The sequence below is a fragment of the Erpetoichthys calabaricus genome, chromosome 2 (assembly GCF_900747795.2).
Source record: "Erpetoichthys calabaricus chromosome 2, fErpCal1.3, whole genome shotgun sequence".
Lineage (NCBI taxonomy): Eukaryota > Metazoa > Chordata > Cladistia > Polypteriformes > Polypteridae > Erpetoichthys > Erpetoichthys calabaricus.
Genome location: NC_041395.2, coordinates 160,175,516 through 160,189,028, shown reverse-complemented (window position 1 = coordinate 160,189,028; position 13,513 = coordinate 160,175,516).

The window sequence follows — 13,513 nt, the reverse complement described above, 5'->3', positions numbered from 1 at the left end:
CATGGAAAGGTACTTCAGAAACGGGTTCTTCCAAATTTACATAAGGCTTATTATAACAACATGCCCAGGTCTCTAGCATTTGGAACAATGACAAGAGAAAATTACAAATGAAAGTAAGGTTGCAAGGTAGACTCTATTCCAAGTTTTTTTAAATGAATCAGCCTTTCTCTGAAGCCCTCTGTTTTAGAGTGTGTACATGTCGGGGAGAGGAGGAGGAGCTGGTTGAAAGTAGGCATGCATCAGTTAGAACAGGAAACACATTGCATCCTCTGCACAAAGATGTGGCCATTCACATTTCAAAAGTTGCTGTCAGTACGGCGCTCACTAGGCAAGACTACAGGAAGTAAATGCATCATCACCAGTCACCACTCTGAAAGAGTGCAGCAGGATATGCATACTTTAACAAAAATCCCTGACATACACTTTGGTAGAGTAACTGCACCCTCAAAGAATCATGGTAGCCTCTGATCCATTAATACTTTCATTGTGTTTAGCTGGTCAGTGTTTCTCTTGTTGTAGATGTATAGTTCTGTAATGTGCTCTAAGGCATAAAGGGCACATCATTTGCATTCTGGACACCAAACCATTTTACGGTCTTTCTAGATACTGCAAATGGAAAAATTAATCTATCTGGTCTTTTTGGCAATCTGATTCAAGTTTTGAAAACTGAATTGAATCAAGTGTGCTCTGCAATGGATAACATCCCATCCTCAGTTGGCTCCTGTCTTGTAGCCAGTGCTGTCAGGATAGGCATCTGCTAATCATGACCCTAAACTGGGTAAAAAGGTTACAAATGGATGAATAGATGGATGGCATTGGTCAAGAAAATCTGGATTACTTCTTTTGTGCTAAATTTCTAGCCATGACTATGAAAAGGTCAGCTGGAAAAGAGTTTTTTTGGGGGGGCATTTTAAGTTCAGATTTAAGTTTATCTGTCATATCTACTGAGTATACTGAAATTCCTTAGCATGAAAGAATAAATGAATGAGTCAGTGTTCCCTGTGATGGACTGGCACCATGTCTGGATCCTGCTGACCCCTCCACACTGAAACTCTGAATGAGTGAGTGATTGAGATATTGGGACAATGTAGCAATTGTCTGACCAGCCACAATGGTTGTTTTTTGTTCCTCACCTGTAAACCTTCTTAAATTTAACTCACCATTCAAACTATGCATGACCTTGGAGACTGCATGTTCTACTTCTGTTGTCAAATTAGTCATACATCGCTCGATGTCTCTGAATTATTTGTGACTGTGTGAATGTTATTATGCCTTATCCCCCCCACCAACCCTGTAACATAGCTGAAAAATTTATGAGTTAATGATTCAAAAAATGGATGGATATTGGGATAACTATGCCACAGACTTTCCAGACCATCCTGATTGGTTGAATGATGTTTTCCTCATCAGTAAAGTTTTTTTAACTTTTACTCAGTGCTTAGCTCCAGGCACCTGTAACTGTGGAGCCTTCATTATGGAGAATGAATGCTATTGGTTTCACCCCACATGTCCAAGACAAACATGTTGGGCTGACTGACAACTATATTGCCCTGGTATGAGCAAGTGTAAAATGTGGTGGACTGGCACTTCAACTAAGGATAATTCTCACTTGGCACTCAGTTGTTGCTGGGAAAGTGTCCAGCACCCAGCAACCTTGTACAATGAGCAGGTTTGGAAAATGAATGGCTGACTGACCGATTAAATGAGATACAGGGACTGCTTATCTATCAACTATCCAGACTAGCAAGGCAGACAGCATAATCCTTTCGTCTGTAAACTTTATTAAAACTTATAGTCATCTATGAAAGCAAGTCTGCCTGAAATTGTCCACTTCTGCTGTGTTCTTCGTTTCCTAACAGCATCCGAAGACACATTGTTACACTCATTTAGCAAGTCAGTTTGCCAATTGTCAGTAAGTGAAAGACTGTGCTCAGAGATGAACTTGTGTCTTGTTGTTTACCTGACACTGAACTTAAGACCCTAAACTGGATATGCAGCCTTAGAAACTAGGATAACACCATTGTTATGACAATATTAAAAAGACTGAGTCCTCTGTGGAATATTTTTTACGATTTTATAAAGCAACTTTCACAGTGAGCTCCATACAAAGTTAATAAAATGATTGACCAAAATGAACCACAAATTATCATTTGCAGTGCACCACACATGCGCCACCTTGGTTAATTTGGAAAAAAAGAACAATCTAGAGAAGACCAAAAGATTGTCACTTCCTCGAATAACTCAATAAAGGAAGTATAATATTTAGTGGTACTCAAGCTGTGGTTAGATCATTTAGTTTCAAAAAGCTGCACAACATTTATCTACATCGACTTGAGAAAATGTTTCTTACAATTCAGATGAAACTGTTTATAACAAAGAATTGTTTTTTTTTTACCTAAAATTCTCAAAAGGATGCATGGTGGTACAGGAGAAGATCAATAATGGGTTCATATTATAAAAGCTTTGGGAGATATTAATATTGTGTCTGTTTCAAAACATTTGCTGTTATTCTCATTGAACATATCTCTCTGAATGATCTGAAGAGTTCTGTCTGTCAGTCACCATCAAATGTAACATGTAAATAAATGTTGATCAAGACCAAGTACAATATTTCACTTTTGTTTTTGAGAACTGCTCTTCCTACCTGAACTCTCTGAAGTGCTTTACTAGTTCTGATGCTCTACTTTCAACGGATTTCTATGTTTCTGATATTGGGTCCTTCTAGATTGTCAAAGCTTTTTTGTCTTTACTGCTAATATAGTTTTAAATAATTCCTGTTAATAAGTTTTAGAAGAACTGTAGTCTTGTTACCTCTGCAAAGCATCATATGATAATCGATGCTATTAATGGTGCTATTTTAAAAAATGACAAGTCAAAATTATGGAGTAAGACTCATTTAACTCACTGTTACTGGCCCTTACAGTAAAGCACACTGTTGTGATGTTTATAATGAAAGATGATACACAAAAAAACAAAGATCAACATAAACTGAAAAGAAAGCACAAAATTACTCTTAATAGTTTACCATAATGTGGTCAGATGTCATTTTTTATTATAGTGTTTTCTTAAAAAAAAAAAGATGAGTTCTAAGTTAAGATAGCTATGTTCCCTGTGGTTTTGCAATCAAAATAGAAGCAGAATGCAGTAAATTGTTTCATGCAGATTTAAAGCAAGATTTTTTCTCCTGCAAGCAAAATTCTGTAGAAATTAGTGGACATCCTCAACATAGGCAGAGCCATTCTTAGCAGAATGAAAAATGGCAAATAAAAAAATAACTGAAAAAGGATATATCCTTCTACCCATTTGTAGAACACACTTCTTCCATAGAGGATTGTGAGGAGTCAGATGCCATCCTATCCTGTGCATTACATACACTGTGCAGCCCTGGGTTCAAACCCAGGTCTGCTCACTATTTGCGTGCTTAGCATTTGTCAGTTTACTCTCACATATGTTCATGTAAAGTTATTTGGTGACTCAAATTGGAATGGTTTTGTGGATGCGTATATGCAATGAGTTGGCACTCTATCCAGGGCTGATTTTTTACTGTATGATCAATGCTGTTCACTCCTAGTGATGTTGAACTGGATAAGGAAGGCCTGAAACTGATGGACCTATTTGTCATTATATTCTTTTATATCACTTAACCTCAAAATTTACAATGGTTAAAAAGAACAGAAAGATGGACAGAGAGACAGGCGAAGCTTTAGAGAGTATTGTCTCGCTGAAGCCACACATAGTGTATAATATATACTTCTGGAGACACCCATGAGTGAATTTTGCTTAAATTGGGTGGGAACAATTAGACGGCTCATGAGTGCGACATTTCTAAACCAATCCAATGCCTCATGAAGGCAGAGCTCAAAGTAGGGGCAGAGACTTTGAACTGCAAAGATCAGAGGTACGTTCGTTAACCTGGTCTGACAGACAGAAAGTTTCTGATTATGATGATCCGTCTAGAGTGGAAAAGTCTTTTAAAAAAACTCTATTAGAAATGTAAATGTGTGTCACATGTACAGAGAGCACATGTTTTTAAAAATAAACATAGCCTGTTGGAAGGGAAAAACATTTCTGTAGCATCAAGCTAGACACTGGCATTCAACGGCATCAATGGACAAATGGTAAACATGAATGATATACAAGGTGTGATCAAAAAAGAAGTTTTAAAAAAGAAACATTTATTGCAGTAAAAGATGTACACCTAGTAGTCACCCTCAGAATACTTTCCTCCACTTCGAATGCACTTATCCCAATGCTCCTGCCACTTTGCGAAGCAGTTCTGCAAGTTTTCTTTCGAGAGTGTCTTTAGTTGGGTTGTCGTGGCTGCCTGGATGTCCTCAATGGATTGAAATCGATTGCCTTTTATGGTCATTTTCAATTTAGGGAACAGCCAGAAGTCGCACAGTGCCAGATCCAGCGAATAAAGTGGACATTGCAGTATAATATTTTTATTCGACAGAAATTGTCGTACTAGAAGGGATGTGTAACAAGGGGTGTTGTCATGAAGAAGAATGAAACCGTTTCAACATTTTCCTCGGTTATTGATGTTGAAGGATGTCTTGATCTTTTGTCATCTTCAACCAAGTCAGATCCATTACAAAATCGATCAGACCACTTGTTAACAGTCTTAATTGTCGGTGCAGTGTCACCATAAACTGATTTTAATATCTGATGGGTTTCCTGAGCTTTTTGCAATTTGAAACAAAATTTCATGTTAATGCTCGATATCCATTATTAACAACAAACTTGAAAAACACACTTGAACTCAACAGTGGCTCACAAACGACTGACAGTATTAAACATGTTGAAACTTGTCACAAACTAGGCTCTAGGATGGACATGTTAGAACCTGCATTGAATTGTTTTGCGTTGCTCTTGGATGGTGCTCTGCATAAACATTCACCATACTTTTTGATCACACCTCGCATTGTCGCTGATACCGTGTGTTCTCTCTGCTGGTCAGCGTTACTACAATAGTCTAGAAGTTGATGTAATCTTGAAAGGCTTGCCACCTATGCCTGTAAAAGCAAAATATGCATTCAAAGTAAATGATTGGTTTGTGGTATGGTGGGTCCGCGGCTTCAAAAAAAAAAAGGGCCAGGTTAATTTAAATCCGTATAGCCGTGTCGTTCTCCGTGGGCACGATTGCATGGCCGCAAGGAGTTAATGAGGTAGTTGGAGCGAGTCGCACCTGCATGTGTGGGTGCGATCATTCTCAATTGCTTCATTGGCTTCCTGCGGCGTATGATTAAGGCACTGTGTCCACGGTGGCATGCGGGGAGATGTATATATACGGGTCGACACCAGGAAAAGGGGATGGATAGATGTATCGAGGAAAAGAGGAAGATAATGGAGGTTAAAGGATGGGAAAGAGCAGTCCTAGCAGGAGGATCTGGCCACCTGTAAAGAGGAGACAGCATGAGCTGGGGCCCCGCGAAGGAGCGTTTGTTTGTAGCACTCTAGGGGTTAGTTCGCCCCACTGAATGTTCTGTTGAAGTGGGGTGAGCAAGGCAGGTGTCCTCCCGAGGGATCTGAGGAGCGACTGCGTGAGCGCAAAGGATGAAGGGATGTCCGTAAGGAACCCAAGATGGAGGTCGGCCAAAAGGAACTTGTGGCTGTTGGGTCTCCACCGGCTGCGATGGGTGAGCCGGGGAGAATAAGAGATGGAGTTGGGCTGAGATTGTAATAAGAGAGACTGCATTTTAACCTCTGATTTTAAAGGATTTATTTATTGTTTTTTATCCCCACATTGCATTGGTTTTTATGGATTATTTATTGAAACTATGATGTACTGCACTTTTTGTTTGGACACTGTTGTTTTGAAATAAAAGCACATCGGCACTTTTGGAAATATCCCCTGGCTTCATTTGAGAATTGTCCTCATATGTCAGCTCATCTTGGTGACATTACCGACGGTGTCGGGTTCAGGGCTCCCCGAAGTCAGATGGGAGCCTGGACCGAACCAGCATCGTCGCAGGGTTACGCTCTGACAAAAAGAGTATCATAAAGAGAGCTGATAACAAAAAGCTGCAATAGATGCAGATTTCAGTACTCAAAACACCTGAACAAAACTGCCTAAAAACACCACTAAAATAAGGGAGAAAGCTGCACAGCCTCCACCTTCTCACTGCAAGTCTAAAAAATGACTAAAGAAATTTAATTACAGTCTAATTGTAAATGCAAACATACCATTACAAAATAACCGCAGTATTTTAACATGTAGTATATCCATATACCACAATGCTTATCTAAACTCGATTTGATGTTGTTATGTGATATAGTGATGCATTAGTCAAAATGACAGAAAGATATAGTAGCAGATAGAGGCATTTCTCAAGTGTATGGAGTCCAGTAACTTTGGTGGTCTACGTGTCTGTGTGTCTTTCTGTCTTCACTATTGCAACGGCTCATTAGAACTTGCAAATTAATTATTAAGCTTCAGTTACCTTGTGCTACTGAGCTCCTGAATTGATAACAGCTGTTTTAGCTTTTTTTATCTCAGAATCAAGTCTTTAGTTCAGTTTCTTTTGCTCTCTCCCTGAAACTCCAGTGGCAACTGGAGAAATTGTTTTAGGAAGAAGCGCTGAAGGTGTAGCCTTTGCAGACCAAGATTTTGCTGCTATTCACAAGAAACTTTTTAATGGGTTGTCACCACACATGTGTTCTCATTTGAGAATCATGTCTGGCCCTGTGAGACTACTGAGAGTGTAAAGGCAGTAGGTGATGGCAGATGATGGGGTTCAAGCAGTACAAACATACAAATCACAGAATTGGCAGAAAACAGAGAACATGGTGTGACCTGTAAGGGGCTTTGCAGCACCCCAAACTCCAGACACAACCTCACAGACATAAGTCCTGTGTTCAAATAAAAGGTTTATTACACCTATATTACTTTACAAAGTCTTCTTTTTCCCCACTTGCCAAAACACAATTTTTATTGTTTTTTATTTACATGTTTTGTCTGTCCTCCACTACTGACTCCTCATTTGGATTAGACAGAACAGCTCCTTTTATGCAGGACCTGCACTTCCAGGTCAAGCAGAAGTCTCTGAAATTAGAATCCTGGCAGTTTGCCTTGGTGGTATCCATGGTACTCAACAGGGCTGCCAGATGGGATTATAGTTCCTAGTATATCATGCGAGTGTCTGAATGGGCACCAATGCCCAAAAATGGTGCCAGGGGCAATGTAGTCAAGAAAGGTTATCTCCCCCTGTCCCTCCATTATATTGGCCTCTCAGCCGGGTAGGAGTCTTTGATCTACTCTCACCAGGGCACCAGCCCATTCGTGCTGTCCATCACAACAGATACAAAGAAAGGAGAGGATGGACAGAGTAGAGGGGTTGGTGCAAGCAGAGAACAAAAGTACTACAGCATATAATGTTTGATTGATTTTTTTTCTACAAGTACAGTATTAGAAGTGTGTAAACCAGAAAATGGATTGATAGGCAATAATCAAACTTTGTCACTCCTGCATAGCCATTGATGTGGGTGTGGTAGGCTCTGTCTCTCAGCTCTTCCAATTTATCTTGAAAGAATTAGGAAATATGTAATGTTAACTTATTTTCAACTATAAATTAGAAATGAGAAAACACAGAAAGCAACTTTCCTAATATTAAATAATATATTTAAAATAAAAATATAAATAATACTTCTATGATCAGAAAATATTTTTGCTGTCTAAGTATTTTGCTTTCACATAGGTTATTTGTACAATTAACACTTCTATACCATAGTTAAATTCTTCAAATATCACCAGATATTTTAGGTGAGGCCATTCTTCAGATACCCTACATTGTGTACTGCTGAGCATGTTAACATACTGAACAAAGTTAGTTGAGTGCTGATATTTTCTTCAAGCGCAGATTTCAAATCTCTTTTCCATTGGGCTGACTTCGTTTTTAAAAACTTAAAAGTATACTTAAATCAATCATACCTTTTAAGTAACATATGTCACCGGAAAGAGTATTTCAGGCCTTTTGCAGCCACAGACCACTTAAAAGTGGCATGATTGTCCTCTAAGCACCAATTGTAACATCTTCTTCTCTCACAATAGCAATATCTGTTACCTCCAGTACTGATTTTAAGAAACATGATAGTCATATGGCCTTAAAGGCAGCAATCACAACATGCACAAAAAGGTTGAAAGAATGAAATGCAGAAGTTGAGATAAAACTACAGCAGTGGCTTTCTCTTGTTAAGGTCATCTTGTAGCCAACTCAGACAGTGTGCCTTGACTTTGAAAGATATTTTGACATGCATCTAAAAAGAATTAAAGGCAAGCAAAAAAAGAGAACTGCACAATTTAACTTACTAAGTCACTCGGTGACACTACATCTCTGTCAGGATTTTGAGCAACACTGTATACAGTGCTTTACAAAAGAATTCAGTCCCTCAACATATTCTGTAATTTAATGAAAAACAAGCCTTTCACTGAATTTTTGCCCTCGCTAATATTTTTAGAGCAACACACTGAAACTCAAAATTATGTTTTAATATGAGATTGTAAAATAATAAAATAAGGAAAAAGAAAACATGCTGTTTACATAAACATTTAATCCCCACACTTGTATATTTTGTAGAATTGTCTTTAGCATGAATGACAGCTTTAGGTTTGTTAGTAAACTTTATTGTCTTCTCAAACCATATACAAGTAGATAAACAAACTGACAAGGCTCAGGGCTCACAGTGCGCACATAGTGCAAATTAGACAAGATAGTGTGACCAGACAACACTATGCAACATATATACCTCTTTAAACAGTCAATACAATCAACACTAGTAATTTGTTCCATGCTGTTAAAATTAATCTGATGGCATTTGTGCACCTCAATTCATTGCCATTGTAGGTCATTCACATTTATGAGCTTGAGCCACTCCAAAGTTACTTTTGCCTTATGTTTGAGATCAATGTTTTTTCCACTACACTTTGTTAAACAGTAGATGTGGTGCTTTTTGAGCTGGAGGCAACACCACATTTCAACTAAACATATCTCTTTGAATTTTGTTACAAAACTCTATATTGGTCTTATCTTTATCTGGTATTAAACCTTTACACTCTTCACAACTGGGTCATTCTCATTCCCTTTGACAAATTACAGATATGCTTTTGCATGGTTTCACTTGAGTGCGCATTTTTTTATTTCACCCTCCACCTCCACAGAGGGCTGTGTTAAAAAAAGATATTAATATGGTTGACTGGTGCACCTTTTCTCCAGTCTTACTGAACTCTGAAGCTCCTTCAGAATTATGGTTGGTTTATCTGTGGTTTGTCTCACTTTTTCTAGACACCATGTGAATGTTATAGCATAGCTTTCACTTCCAGTGCCTACTGGTAAATCTAAACACTTGGATGATATTGTTTTATACCTTTTCCTTTATTTGTACACTTGTGGTGCTTCTTTGGAATACTCAATCTTCATTTTTACAGCTTTCCTTTAAGTACACAACCTGAAAAACCTAATGTTTTAATGAATAATAATTAGTTCACTGTGAGGTTTTTATGCAGCTACTTTAAACGATTCATTAATGGAGGAAACTGTGAGGAAATTGCATCCTTGTTAGGCACTTCTTTTTCACCAATAAATTCAGAGTTTCCTCAACATAGGGACTGAAGACTTATGCAAACAGCATATTTGCTTTCTTCTGCTTAAAATATTTTTCTAATACAAACAATGTCACATTAAAAAACAATAATTTTGAGATTCAGTGCTTTGAAAAATAAATATAACAGAGAACACGATTTCAGTGTAAGATTTGTTATTCAGTAAAATTAAAGAATTGGTATGAATACTTTTTCAAGGCACTGTACTTATTGTGTCAGACTTTTAAAGAAGATTTTTTTAATAATTTAGGTTTATAAGTACTGTTTGCTTTGCAAGGTTTAGTGCTAGTAAATCAATTTAGGTTGCGCCAAAAGCAGCACCTTGTTCAAGGTGGCATACATCTTTCAGTCCCTAAGTTAAGTCGTACTGAAAATGAGGACAAAATACAAGTCGTAACACTAGTGAAAGTTCACGCCAAGTGGTCAAAGGAGGTGAAATATTAATGGAGTGACTTATGCATTACATTCTGATAATCCATCTAGCCATTCATTGAACTGGCTTAGTAAAGTTGCTTTATCAGAATCAGGCACAAGGATAGAATCAACTCTGGGCAGAGTGTCAGTCCATCACAGGGTACACTCACTAATACCTTTACAGATAAAGTAAATTGATATCAGTGTTCTTAAAAATCTCATTTTCAACATGGGGATACAGAGTTAGCAGCACTTGGGGGCAAAACTACATGGGGGTCTGGGAGGCCAGGGCCCCTCCAAAATGTTTTTATTTGAATTATGTTTGATTGTCAATAAACTGAGCTACCAATTTTTCAAGTGAAGTCCTCCAACATCCCTCCCCCATACCTTAGTTCAATCATCATTAAATCTAGTGGCCCAGAAGTTGAAGGGGACTTGGTGGTAATGAAAAGGTTTCAGCAACCCTAAACCACATTAAGTGGGTTTGATTTTGTGTTTCAAAAGCATATAAAATAGAAAAAAGGGGTGAAGGCAGTCCTATATCTCAGCCAACAAGCAGTTTTCTGTGGACTGCAATGGGCCAAAAAATGCTCAGGTTTTTAAAGTAGAAAATATAACTGTCCACAATATAAAAAAAATGGAGTGAGAAAACAAAAAAAAAACCTTGCCCAACAAAATAAAGTACATAAAATGAATAAAAACTATATTACATAAATATAATGCCCAAAAAACAACCAAAAACAAAAGTTACAACATATTATGAATCATTATATTTAAATAACAAAGCGACTAAACAAGATAATGAGTCTATAGCCATTTTTACTGCTTTCTTGGTAAATTGATCTGAGATAGTAATTACTGGCATATAAAAATAAACACTGATAATAACTTTCTGAAACAGCATTCTTAAAGATGATATAAATAAACAGTGACTAAATGATTGTCATAAAGTATTTTTGTGAGCTTTCAAGTCCAGGATTTCTTAAAATACAAGTAGGCAAAATGTCTTATGTTCTTTACGTGCTATTGAAGAATCTTCTAATTATGGGACAAGCCAGAAAGCGTCCTTCTCCAGAAGGATCTCAGAAAGCAGACAATGTTCAACACGTCCAAAACTCTAATATGATCCTGTCAGACAAAAGGAGGCAAAGATCATTCTTAAGATCACTTTGTTTGAAAAACAAAATGGTCTTAACTGGTCAAAGAATTGGTGGGAATTTGGACCAAGTACTTCTGTGGTGATTAGCTGTTAAACCTAATTTAGTGTCATCTGCAAATTTAACTAGCTTTTGGACTTTATACTGTACGTTTGATTAATAGTTGTATGACTGCTCTGGTTTTTGATGTCATGCATCTATATGTTGCTTAAGTATTTGGGTTTTGGTCTCTTGGACATTTAAGACAGTGCTCTGTTGGCAGTGGTGCTGTTTTTTGTACTTTTTTATTACTATTATAAGTATATTTTAACAATTCGGGTGGAACTTCACAGAGTACAGAGCAACATGTCAAGAAAAACAGGTCGATAAAAAGACAAACACAGGCCTTGATTGACCTCCACCACAGAGCTGTTATCCAGCAAAGAATCATTCCCAACTCCTGAAAATCTGGAAATGAGACCAGGAGTTAAGTGTTTGTTATATAAGCAACGTAGGAGCCAGACTTTTTAAGTTAATGTAAATTCCCATAAGCTTTTGCTTACTTTGAATAGAATGTAACTTTCACAAAGATAATGGAAGATCCTGTTTTACCCCTTACGCTAACATGTTAATGGAATGTCCTTAATGTTCAGCTATATTGGTGTGTAACAATAGAATGATCGCAGATTATAGTTTGACAGCAAAAAAAAAGCATTAACTACCAGACAGAAAGGTAAAAAAGCTTGTAGTTTTCTGATTGTTATGGTAACATTAAGTGCATACAGTGCTAGTGCATGTGATAACATAGAAACTTTAAAAGATGTAATGAAAAACTTAAGCCTTAAAAGGAACGTCGTAGACAAGAAGTTTTTCTTTCCTTTTTTCTTTTCTGTGTGTATTATCAACTTCCTTCTTTATTTTTTTGTGTGAACAGTTTGCTTTGGATTTCACTAAATGTTTTAAAACAAAGACCTTTTCTTGTACACAAGTCATACTAATTGCTGGAAAAACTTTCTGGTAGATGCATTGTGAACTATTGTAAACTATTTGGAAATCCTTGACAAACACAGCTACAAGCTGCAAAGCTAAGCTAGGGGGTCCCTCATCATCTTCATGTAAAACATCAATAAATACATCATGAGTCATCCCAGCATCTGCAACTATTGGCTTCAATTGAGTACAACGTGTAAGATCACAGTAAGATCATTTCAAAATTAAGTATAGTGATAATTGCCCTTTGGAAGGTTATATAGATAGAAATAAACATTATGTTGAACAATATGAGTTAGAAGATGAAAGCAAACACTTATGAAGAAGTACAGCTAAGAGAAGTCGAGTGAAAGTTTAGGGAAAATGGAAAGTAACTTAGAGAATAAAAAAGCAAATCTGAAAAAAAAAATAGTGTATAGAGTTCATCTTGAGGTTGTGAAACATATGCTCACAACCTATATTGGACAATTTGAACAAATTGAGACCACTGTTGATAGCAGAAAATTTCATGGAGCCTGAAGACAGATCAGAAGTAAGAATTGTGGGGTGATTCAAAACATTAGAGGCTGTCAATCTAATAACTTTGCAGCAGATTTTTTTTTCTAAAATACTGGGTGAGGATATCAAATTAGGCATTGAAATTTTGAATGGTTATTGTCTGATAGGAAATCTGCACAACCTGTTGCTTTATGGTTATGTTTGACAGATAATGGGACAAAGAAAACATGCTATTTCATATCAAGCAGAAAAAGGAAATTTTGTTGGAAAACAGCCAGATCCATATTATTATGAACTAGAGAGTTGCCAAACACAATACCATAATTTTTCAAAATTTTCACCAGAGGGTTCTATTCTCTCAAACCCCAGTCACACAAAGGGCAATAAAGAATCTTAATAAATAAAAAGTTCCAATGAACACAATCAAAAAGGCACAGAAGGCAATACCTTCAAAATAGGCAATCCCAATATCAAACAAAGTCCTAATCCAAAATCCAAGAGGTGAAGTCAAAAACAGAACAAAAGGGTACAAAAATCCAGTAGGTAACAAAATATTGAGTAAACACTAAAGAAATTCACCACACCCCAAGCACATTCACAATGAACCGCAAGGGACTGTGGGTTTTCCTCACCTTTATAGGGCTGAGGGCAGTCCCCTGTGGCGATGGGCCGGTGGCCTTGCCTCTTGGAGAATCATTTGCAAAACACAAGGAACACAGCACAATACACATTGACTCATGAAAACTAAATAATCCACACTGGTAAAATAAAACAAGAACAATTTAGGCAAAAACTAGACATTTGAACCTCATCCGGGGAAGACTCCTGGCTGAGATGTAAGACATACTTTATATTTCTGAGTTTCTCTACCACAACA